The 11,726-nt window shown below is 50.6% G+C and overlaps 1 long non-coding RNA gene across 1 annotated transcript; it reads left to right on the top strand.

Annotated features, from left to right (window-relative positions):
* The first annotated feature begins 6,711 nt into the window (after positions 1-6,711).
* Positions 6,712-10,450, top strand: LOC309870680. Its single transcript, XR_014314738.1, has 2 exons — positions 6,712-6,837; positions 10,139-10,450. It is a non-coding gene; the product is annotated as an uncharacterized lncRNA (long non-coding RNA).
* The last annotated feature ends 1,276 nt before the right edge of the window (positions 10,451-11,726 follow it).

Raw genomic sequence — 11,726 nt, forward strand, 5'->3', positions numbered from 1 at the left:
TTTAGCACGAGAGAGGCAAATGATGTTGAAACATTGAACTATATTTCCATCTGTTCAAACCAAAATGGGACAAGCGCAGCTCAGGAAATGGAATACCTCCTCCCCAGCTGCCTCGGAAGCAGCCATACCGGCCAGCCTGGCCTCTGCCCTGGCCTCAGTTTCTTCCTTACCTCTTTTCTTCCTCCGTGCCCAGGATTCATAGTTCGTGGGCAAACCTGAAGGAGCCGGGTGTTGACTAGGGGCTGGGTTTGTCCTTAGGGTGGGGATGGTGTCACCTCAAAGGACCCAAGAGTGAGACCCCTCTGGTTGGACAGGGGAGAACAAAGTGAAATGTGAGCTGTCTCTTCTGGTGTCAGGGGACATCATCTCCATCCCCTGCACTGGCTTGGCTCCGTGCAAGCAGACTCTCCCTTCTGCAGCCAGACCTGGGGATGGCGGTTAGACAGGAGAGGGAATGCACGGATCTTAGCAGGTGTATAGCCGCCGCAGAGATAATTGTTAGGCTCTCACTGTCCCTGGAATAAGATAGAATTTATTGACAGGGAAGAACCTTGAGAACTACGTGTGTTCTATTGGCTCAAAGGACCTGAGAAGTTACTCAGGTATGGAAAGCAGAGGGCGTTGTCATGGGCCCTGAGACCAGTCATCTCCGATTTAGTGGTTCCATGAGAGTCCGTGGGGAATCTCTACCAGCTGGTCCCCAAGAGATCGGAGATTGACAAGATTCAGGGAGTAGGGGAATTTTGACCTTTTTGTCCCTAGCCCTAAACAGATGAGGGACTGACATCCGCCACCACCACCCCCCCCCGCCCCATTTTCACTCACACTGTGTTTTTGCAACTTCTTCTTTTGAGGGTATTCTTTTGAATTTGATTTTGACTACAGAGAGCTAGGAATGGGGTTGGGAAGGGCGTAGTGAGAGGTGGGTTCAGAACCTACATGCCCCAGGATTCCCTCTGCTAAGGAAGGTACTGTGGGGTGGTCTCAAACTTTAGGGCACCTACAGAAGACTCATTTAACATCTTCTTCCCCCTGGTTCCCCTGCCAGCAGCCAGGCCGATGGTAACTTGTCAGGCGGGAAAAAGGTTTCCACCTTTGTGGCCACATCAGTAGAGGAGAGAGACCTGTGTCTATCATGGGAGCTTATGGACTGCAAAAGCCAGAGAACCCATCAAGTTTATCTCTACTTCTGCTTGCAGACAGGGCGGCCCACATCCCAAACCAGCTGGAGATGGAGAGCTTCAGAAATGGGGTCCTCTTCCTCAGTCAAGACAGGGACAGTGTGGGAAATAATCTAGTAGCATCTGAACCAAATATGCAAGTGGTAAATGGCATCACAACGTCATCCCAGAAACCTGACATCAGAAAAATCTGACATCAGAATCAGAGGCCAAGGTCATTGCTGACATTCCTGGAGAAGAAAGTCCTTTGCAGGCATTTGTGTCTCTATGAGGCCTGTGGGGAGACAGCAAAAGGCCTGGTGCTGCAGGAATCTTGGGGGCTGCCTGAATGGTATAAAGAGGTGGTCCTATTTGTATAGAAAAATGTCATGTGTTTACTCCTGTCAAGAAGGAGAGATTTTTAACCTCACTGTCTGTAAGACTCAGAATTAATGACAGCTATGGGAAAGTCACAACCTCTCACCTTTCCCTCTCTTTCCACAGAAGATGGGGCTAGTGAGGAGGAGAGAGAAGAGGGCATTTTTGAAGATCTGTGAAGCAAGCAGGGTCATGGTGAACCCTGGTCCCAGAGGGGTCCATCCTAGTATCGTCTCACCCATTGTCCTACTGAGGAACTTGGCAGGACTCTAAGGAGGATTGGTGAATGACAGAAGGTAGAAGGAATCTGTCTGTGCACTGGCTGTGGATGACATATGTTGAGCCTAAGTTTGAAGAATTAAGACTGACGCCAAGACCTCATCCTTTTAAAAAAGCGCTTGCAGATACTAGACAGAGGGCAGAAAGTCAAGGCCAGGGGAAGACTCCCCTTAAGTGAGCACTTACTCTGCCCTGAGCACTGTCCAAGGTACTTTTTATTAATTATTTCTCACAAAGCCTCTAAGATAACTATTGTTAATCCTATCCAACTAACGGGGGAAAAAAAAAAAAAAAAAAAGAAGGTCAGAGAGGTTAAATGACATGCCAGATGGCACATGCAAGGTCCCTGAGATCGTAAGTGGCACATTCCAAATTGGAACCTGAATCTGTGCCCTTCCAAGGCTCATGTTCCTTTTATACCACATGGCGCATGTAGCTTCAGTGTCAACAGCTAGGAGGGAAAAGGAGCAGACAGACGGCAGGACGGGGCTTCCTGGAAGCCAGAGGGAAGGGAGCATCACCGTGTCAGAAAATTGTGCCTGCAAGTTCCTGAGATGTGGCTGGTCCACAGCTCCGGGAGTCTGGAGTTACAGAAGAAATGACAAGAAACCAGGAGGATTTCCAAGAGGGGGAGGACAGCTGCAGAGTGAGTGTGGGTTAGCCAGAAATTAGAGGTGCCAGTTCAGAGGCCTAACCAAAAGACCATCACAGAGAGCCGAGATGGGGGATTGGTGGGCCGCCAACAGGCCTGGGGCTCAGTATGAGTGTGTGTCGGTGGCACTAACAGGGGATGAGATCACATGGTAAGGGCTGGGAAGCCACTTCCTTACTTGGTGAGGCAGGCTAATGCTGTTGGATGCCAAGGTGTTTACCATCGGGACAGTGAACAAACACAAAGATTCTTTTTTTTAAATAAAGATTTTTTTTTTTTAAGTAATCTCTACACCCAACATGGAGCTTGAACTCCTACCCCCAGCTTAAGAGTCATATGCTCTACTGACTGAGCCAGCCAGTTGCTCCCGACACAAAGATTCTATAAACAGTGACTTTGCAGAACCTCATACATACATTTTTGTGTGCTTTGCTTATTGTGTGCATATCCTGCACCTGAAGGGATCCCAGGCCAGACGGTAATGAGGGATACCAGGGTTATTCCAACAACCCAATCCGCAGAAAGGACAGATAAAATGGGAACTGGAGTTTGGAGAGAGGGTTGATGGGGTTCTTTTGACCCAGAGTAGAGAGTCATGTTCTCTAGCCAGAAACCAGGGCTCACAGTGCGGATGTACGTGGAAATGAAGAAGAGGGTGTTCACTATGAGTCTGGGCCTCTGAGAACCCAAGGAAAGCTGCATGGAGGGCCCCACAGAGACTGAAAAGTGAGCTGTTCAGGTATCAGAAGTGTTGTTCAGGATTGCAGGCATCTCTAGAATCAAGGTGACATGGCTGTCCCCTTAGCAGGTAGGATTGGCCCCCTCTTTAGTTCTATCACGAACTTCAATCATCAGGCTCTTTGTTCCTCAAGGACCAGGGTCACATGGCCTGGACTTGTGACAATGTTTCAGACCTCAGAAATACATTCTGGCTCCAAAATATGAAAGGAGAAATGCCAAGTCACAATAAACACATATTTTGTTACTATTTCTGAAGTTCATTCATATTCATGAAAGATTTGAGACCGAATTTTAAACTAGAATCTCACACTTCCCAGGATTTTTCCAAATATGCCCCAGGATAGAGACATTCAAGCTAATCATGAATTACATGTGTGAGCGTTCCATAGACAAAATATTTTAAGCAGGAAATGATGTGAGATCAGTAACATTGTGGGTGTGTTATCATCATGTTTGCTCTGCAGCCTGGGAAGTTCTTCCAACTGGCCTGGAGGAGATTGAGCTGACGACAATGATCCCACAGTGTTCACGGAGTATCTATTATGTAGGAGACATCGTTCTAGGAACTTGGGCTGTATCAGGGGACAAAGACAGGCGAGTGTCTTTGCGTCCTCACGTTAAGGAAGATGGACCAAAAAAATAAATATTTTTTTATGTATGTATTAGTAACATATAGTGTGTTTGAAGGTAACAGGTCTATGGGAACAATAAAAAGTAGAACGAGGGAAAAAGAGACCCAGGAAGAGTGTGGTGGGGGCAAGTCCTGGCCAAAAGCTGGGTTGTCAGCTTAGTCTTCAGAGAGAGTGAGATGTAGGCTGACTTGCAGGAGGTGAGACAAGTAAACATCTGGAAGAAACGTGTTCCAAGAAGAGAGAAGAGCTAGACTTGAGGCCTGGAGGCATGTCGGCGGTTTCTGAGGGCCCGCAAGGAGGCCACTGTGATTTGAGCAGGGAGCCTTGGGAGAGGTGGTCACAGAAGCGAGCCTGGGTGGCGTACTGGTCCGGCCAGGCCATACAGCTGTTGTGGGGAACAGTGGGAGCTCTGGGATGGTTCTGAGTAATTGGAAGGTGAGAGGTGCCATTCACTGAAACTGACAAGGCTAAAAGTGGGGCATGTTTGGGGCAGGGAAGGGGGCAGGAGCTCAGGTTAGACATGCTGAGTCTGAGTGTTTATGACCAAGTAGAAGTTCAAGAGTGGTCTGGGGGTGGGGGGTTGGAGTTGTTGTCATATTCCATATAGCTGTTTAAGGCCATGGGGTGGGATGACCTCACCAAGAGAGAGAATGGATGGAGAAAAAGAAAGAAACAAGATGCCTTGCCCTAAGCATTCCAACTGTTACCGCGTCAAGGATAAGAGAAAGAACCAGCCCAAGAGGCGGAGAGGGAACGAACGTGGAGATTGGAAGAAAACCAAGAGGGGGTTGTCCTGGAAATTAAAGAAGTGAATCTGGGAAGGGGGCTGTCAGAGAAGAGTATCCGGGAACATCAGGTAACACACAGGCGGGGTTCGGCAGAGATAGGCACAGTGTAAGAACTCAGCAAATGAGAGATCATTAAATTATTGTATGCGCAGTAGGATGTGAGCCCTGAAAAACAGGAGGAAGGTAGAAGGCCAGGTTGAGAAAGGAGCTCTTGGTGAATCAGATCATCATTAAGAAGAGTCTACACTCGGGGCGCCTGGGTGGCTCAGTTGGTTAAGCAGCTGCCTTCGGCTCAGGTCCTGATCCCAGCGTCCTGGAATCGAGTCCCACATCAGGCTCCTTGCTTGGTAGGGAGCCTGCTTCTCCCTCTGCCTTTGCCTGCCATTCTGACTGCCTGTGCTCTCTCTCTCCCTCTCTCTCTAACAAATGAATAAAATCTTTAAAAAAAAAAAAAGAAGAAGAAGAGTCTACACTCCACCAGGATCTGATGGAGATGGGTTGTTGATAAACAATCACCAGATTAAAGCAATTCTGAGAAAAATGCCCCAGGCTTGGGGATGGGGCCCTTCTGTTATCTCCAACTCCCTGCCGCTCCCCACGGTGGGGAAGAGGACACAATCCTGCTTCACATGTGGGCTCTCGAAATGATTCACGGGACCTCTTTCGACCTTCACCACTGGCCGGGGAATTGGGTCCTCTGGCAAGCCTGCCACAGAGGTGCGAGCGAGACAGCCCTGCCCACGCTCAGATGTGACATCTTGCCAGCTGCCTGCTCCTGGCGGGCAGAGAACCCTGCTGGTTTCTCTAAACACTCAGCAGCTGGGCCAGTAACTCAGCCACAGATGCCCAGACTGGTGCCGACATGGAGGGACTGCCGAAGGAATGCAGGGCTGAGGTTCTGGGGGAGGATGGAGAAGGGTCCCGGGAGACCCACTGACTCCCCAACCGAGGTCATCCCTTGAGCTCGGCTTCTGTGTGGCTGTATGTTGGTCCCAGGAGCAGTGACGCACGGGGCCATCTCAGGGACCCAGACAACTGGATACATCATCAGCCAGTTTGCTGACTGTTTCGTGAAGCTGTGTGCCGTGCCTCTCCCGTCCCCAGCTCCTAGCTAGCACAGTGGCTAGCACGGTGCCCAGTGCATGTCCCACGTGGGATGCCCACGGCCCTGGGATGCAGAATCCACTCACTGACACCTGATCCTTAACTCTGTTGGGCAAATCTCAGTCTGATTTCCCTTCCTGGCTCTCATTCCTGAGTTCATCCGTTTGCGATGGAATCCTGTGTTTTTATGAGAGACGATTCTCAGAGGCACCTTGACAGAAAAGAGCCTAGGAGGTGATTCTGATGCGTGGCTCCATCTGGGACCCTCAGGTGTACCCACACCTTCCTTCCCACGAGTACTGATCGGTGCTTGTGCTGTGGGCCAGAGGGGGTTCCCAGGAAGGACAGGCAGAGGGCTGGGGTAGAAAAAGACCAGGAAACTCCCTCTGCTCAAAAAGATCCCCTTGCCCATCTCCTCTTCAGTCTCACCATGGTCTATCATCCAAGTCTTCAGCTACCCATTGTCCTCTTAAAAAGTTCCTAAAAACAGCACTCCCTGTAGAGTTCATCCCTCCGTCCAAAAGCTGGAGGCTGTGGGAAGCAAAAATTGTCATCTTGTGCTGGCAAGGGCCGTCCTTTGGCGTCACGGGCTGCTCCCCTGCATCTGCTGAATCCCAGGAGCCGAGTCCCCTCCTTCCACCCACGGCTCCGAAGCAATCCTGGAGATGGTGAGGGTCACATCTCCTCCTCTGCGCCATCCTCCTGCCCTGTCCCCTCCCTACTCCGGAATTAAGGGCAAAGGCACAGGGAGCCAGACTGTCTGCCCCTGCCCCACACTGTTGCCAGGAAGCGTTGAAAGCGCTCTGCAGCCCTGCCCCTCGCGCCAGGCACCAGGATGAAAGCAAACCCCAGAATGGCAGTTTGGGATTATCGAGTGCCCTGGGCCAGATAGGCTCCGTGTGAGGATTAGTGGCTTCCTGTGAAAAAGCCGCAGCCACTCCTTCAGACAAAAACCTCCTCTTCTGGGGATCTCCTGCCCCCTTCCTTAATCAAGAAGCTCAGCATACGGAGGGCTACAAATCGGCAGAGGACAGCTTATCATGGAGCACCTCTGACGATGGGGACCTCACTACTTCCCGAGGTTCTACTGTAGGCTATCTCCTGTAAGTGGACTCCTACAGTATATGTTCTTCTGGGTCTGTCTGATTTCACTGAGTGTAATTTGCTCAAGGTCATCTGTGTCATAACATGGATCTGAGTTCATTCCTTTTTAAGGCCGAATAATATTCCATTGTGGGCATGCGTAGACCATGTTTTGTTTCTCCACTCACCCACCGATGAACTTGGGTCATTTCCACCTTTCAGCTGTTGTGAATAATGCTGCTGTGAAAAGGGTCCTACGGCATCCGTTCAAGTCTGGAGTGTGAATTTCCATGTCGTCCAAAGAGCTTTTCACTCCGCCCCGGGATAACACACGCTATGTTCCAGTCAAATGGAGGACTGCTCCCAAAACACCATAACTTGTACTGTTTTGTATTATGTCAATCCTATCTAGGGGGTTAAAACGCATGGTGTTTTTAAGAATACCAAGTATAAGGTGAAAGAATGTTTTCACATGTGGTACTTTCACTTTGTGTGGGGTCATTGTTCTTGGCTCCTGTGTTTGAGGCTGGGCTGTCATTTTTAGAACTGCCTTGGTGTTCTATTGCCATTTCTTATTACATTTATAGAACAATAAGAAGATACATTTAAATATATGTGCCTTGTTTTTAATTGAATAAGAACCGAAAACATGAATCCAGAAAACGGATTAAAATGGGAAAGAAAACGTGCCGTGTACATAGCCAGTCCGGCCATGGGCTTATCCTTGATATTCTTTAAAAACACAGGAGGGTTTTTTAACTCCTTAAGGATTGACATAATACAAATGTGCCTCACCCTCCTCTTCCTACCTCCCCCATCGGAACCTTGTCCAGGGCTCTGATGAATCACCTGACACCAGCCATGGGGTCTGGCATTTTGCAAGGGACAGTAGCTTAGCCCCAAGTGGCAAATCTGCAGGGAAGGAACTGCAGGCATCAGCAATGGACACAGAGAGCTTTGGGGTGAAAAGTCTTCTCCGTGCCATGCCTTTTAGCAGCCACCGATTTTAATAGACTCAGAAGAGACAGACGAGAGGAAACGTAAGGTCTCTTACTCCGTTCTCTCTTCCCTCTTGACCTCACCAGGCTCTATGGAAGCCAGCCCGCAGCATCCCTGGACCCACCTCTGGAGACCTCTTCCTTCTCAAGTCACCTACACTGTCCCCCCAGAGCACCCTCGAAGGGGTCCACCAGCGACCCCTTGGGACTCCTCAGGACAGAGGCAGCTCCCTTTTCTCCCAGGGCAGCACCCTTTAAATATCGGAGGCCAGTACCTGGTCACCCTGAGGGTGACCATCCTGGATTTTGAAACTCTTTGTTCTAGAACTGCTGTGCCACCCCCCCCCCCGCCCCCCAGCCCAGCAGCCACCAAAGGGGCCCAGTTTGCTTGGGGCTCCTCTCCTAGTCCCAGGGGCAAGTGCAGTGCTGAGGGAGGGAGAGGGAGGGCTGGAAAGACACTGTGGCTGCTGAGCACCACCTAGGTTGGGCTCTTCACCTGTATTAACCCTTTTGATCTTAGTCCCACTTCACGGATGGGGAAACTGAGACCGGGAGAAGTTAAGGTGTTAGGACTCCGGATGGAAATCTGGGGTGGGCCCGAGCCGCGGCAATCTCACTTTTCAATGGCAGTGGCAAGGAAAGCAGCAGCAGCTCCCCATCCCCGCAATGGGGGGGGCAGGGTATGGGGAGCAAGGGGTAGGGAAAAAGTGGTCCTTATAAACTCAGAGTTGCCCTCTGAGCTGGGCTTTGTGAGCTGGGGTGCGAGTAGGGGGAATCGCAGGGCTTCAGAGAGAGAAGCTACTGGCCGTGGGGACCCTGGCCTGTGCAACCTCCGCAGCCTTCAGCCCTGGCTGGACTAGCCGGTCTCCCAGGCCCCTGGGGCGTTGGCTCCTCAGTGCGGCCCCTCAGGGACGCTGGATCCAGCCGTCCTGTTTGATGCCTGGCATTTAGCTCTGTATCCGGCATGTCTGGCGTTTGTCCCTCTGACCTGGCGTGTGGCCAGGGGAGCTCCGACAAAGTCCGAGGTAAGTTCTGCACACCCGCTGAAGGAGTCCTGCCTGGGTGTGGAGGCGGAGTGGACGTCAGTGTCGTGGCCTTGGCTACCGAACCCACTAGACAGCGGCAGAAGGGCAGAAAGAGGGGATGTGGTGGATCCCCCGGCTTCCCTTCCCTCTGCCTCCTCCCCACCCCCTCACTGATGAGTTGGGGTCCCAGGAGGACATGGAACTCCCCAATTGAGTGAAGAGGATCTGAATAAGCAGAATTGAGGCCAAAGTTTCCAGCTCAGCTCCAGTGGGCTGAAGCCGCCTCCAGTGCTCTCTGCCCCCCTCCCTTCCTTCCTGTCCTGCTTGTGGGCGGCTCCGACCTGCTGGGCCCGCTGAGGTGGGTGTGGGCCTAGGGCATGGGCCTGCAGGCCAGCCCACCCTGTTTCCCAGACTGAGATGTTCCTATGGTTGCTTTTGATTCTTTCCTACTAGACGGTCTTTTTCTCACTGACGGACCCCACCAGGGCTCAAAGCCAGTTTGGGAGGGGACCGCAAAGGGGCCACTCAGCCCAGTGTGTTTTTGGCCCCACAGCCAGTAGCTGGAGTTAAAGGACTCTTCTGAGGGGTCCCACAGGTGCTCACCAGGCCCCACAGCAGGGCTTGGGCACACTGGGGAGGGGGGTGATCAGAGTCTTGGTGGACAGTCCCTTACAGCTTTGGTTTCCTCCCTGGAGAATGAGAGCAATGATACCCACCTTGTGGGTATGTCCTGAGGGCTAAATGAAAAGCAGAACACTGAGCCAGCTCTTAGTACTTAGTAGGTGCTCAATAAATAACGGTCATCATTATTGCCTTGTCTCTTATCTTCTAGCATATTCTTCTCTCGGGAGTGCCTTGGGTTTGCGGGGGAGCTGGGGTTCAAGCGCTGAGCCCCAGCTGTGGGTTCAGCTCTGACTTCTGATTTCCAATACCTGGCATGCCTATACACACACATGCATTTTTATTTATTTGTTTTTTATTTTAGTTTGTTTTTCCTCTAATCCTTTGCTGCAAGCCTGCTTCTGTCAAACAGCCCAGTTTGGTGAGTTGAACACCATCCCCCAGTGTATCTCCCCCCACCCCCAGATCTCCTTTCCTTCAGCCCACCACATGCAGCTAGGGTGCGACCCATGGCTGTCCGGCCCCGGGAAGAACTAGTCACCTGCTCATCTGCACCTGGAGGGTTTTTACAGCCTTCCGAGACAGCACTGATCCCAGTAATGCTGTCTTTTTTTATGTGTAAGTCTGTCTCTCCTGTACTGAAGGCCTAGGGGTCCTGTTCTCTGCTTCTTTTTAAGGTGGGCATCAAGGATGGACGGATGGATGGGAAAGAAGCTGTGGAAGAGCTCCGTGAATCCGGGGTGTAGCAACAAACCTCCTTCTCTCAAACTTTAAGAGAATCCTCCATCCTCCCCTTCTAGAACATTCGGGAAAATGGAGCATCCATCTCTCCCGCCTCCACTGAAGTGTTGATCCCAGGCACAGAAAGGAAAGGGGACTTGCCTAAGGACACAGAGCAAATACAAGGATTAACGTGCCTGAATGCAGGACTTTGAGATGTTAATGTTACCAGTTCCTTCCAGTTCTTGAACAAAGCTCCAGTGTGTGTTTCCCTGAAGCCAGAAAGAGTGGGTGGTTTGAGACACGGGATGACGCAGAAGTAGGGGGCTTTGCTCAAAACCACAAGTTTGGGAGATTTGTCTCAACACACAAGGGAGAGGGGGAGAAACAAAACAAAACAAAACAAAACAATCAAAGCAAGTCCCAGGCAACTTCTGGCTAAGAAATATGCTGGAAGATTAGCCACGTGAATTTTGCTTTTTGCTTTCGCAGCCAGGAAGCTGCCCTCTTCTCCAGGCCCCTGCCTCTACACGGCCTCCCCCTGCACACCCACCGCTCTACCCATACAAACACCAACATCACTTCTTTCGAACTTTGCCTTTGACAGGAGCTCTGAATTCTCCTTGAGGATTCATTTCACACCACAAGAACAAAGTTTTTACTCTTTTTTCTTTTCTTTTTCCTGCCTCCTTCCCTTCCTTCCTTCATCCCTTTCTCTTTTTTGGTGCTGCGGCCCCGCCTCCCTTCCCTCTCCTCCCTGGGCAGCCTGAGTAACATTTTCAGATGTGGCGTCAAAGAGAAAAGTACAGAGGACCTCAAAGGAAATTGATCTTTTCGAAACACAGTTATCAAAATATTTTTTAACCTAGCGATAAAGTAATATATGTGCTTCTCCAGTAATGGATTACATAATAAAATCTACTGGCGGGACAGAAAAACCAACCATTGGTGTTTTGAAGGAGGGATGCACACAGATGATCTTTGCAGATACTGCTAAGGCTTTAATAATTAGGATTGGAGCATATCTGATTGATCGCTTGTATTCAAAATGTAAGAAACAGCCAACTTTCAGGTAGAAGTTAGTGAAGGTGAAGATGTCATTTCCACACGCGCACACACACACACACCCTCCCGCCCCCAAAGTCAAGTAGCCCTTTCTCATCCCACCTGTTAATTTCTTGGCAGGGAGGGTAGCTGCGGACTGCCCGTTTCAGAGTGGTGTTTTTCACTGGTGATGTAAATTCCCACTCCCTTCCCCAGATCCAGCAAGTCAGAGCCTCCAGGATGGGGTCAGCAAGCCTCCAAGTGGTTCGGATGTGGGCTCTGGTTGGAGAACCCTTGCCTGAGAGCTACATGGGACCTGAAGCAAAATGCACAGCCAAGATAGCCCCTTACCCCAAAGTCCTAGAGAAAGAGAGATCGCCTCTGTTTTCTCCCTCTGCTTCCTTCAGACCAAATGTTTGTGGAGGTGGACTGGTGGGATGGAGTCCGAAAACCCAGGACTCTTGTCCAGGCATAATGAACATTGTAGAGAAGCTTCCGAGA

The sequence above is a fragment of the Mustela nivalis genome (genome assembly GCF_964662115.1).
Source record: "Mustela nivalis genome assembly, chromosome: 8".
NCBI classification, from domain to species: domain Eukaryota; kingdom Metazoa; phylum Chordata; class Mammalia; order Carnivora; family Mustelidae; genus Mustela; species Mustela nivalis.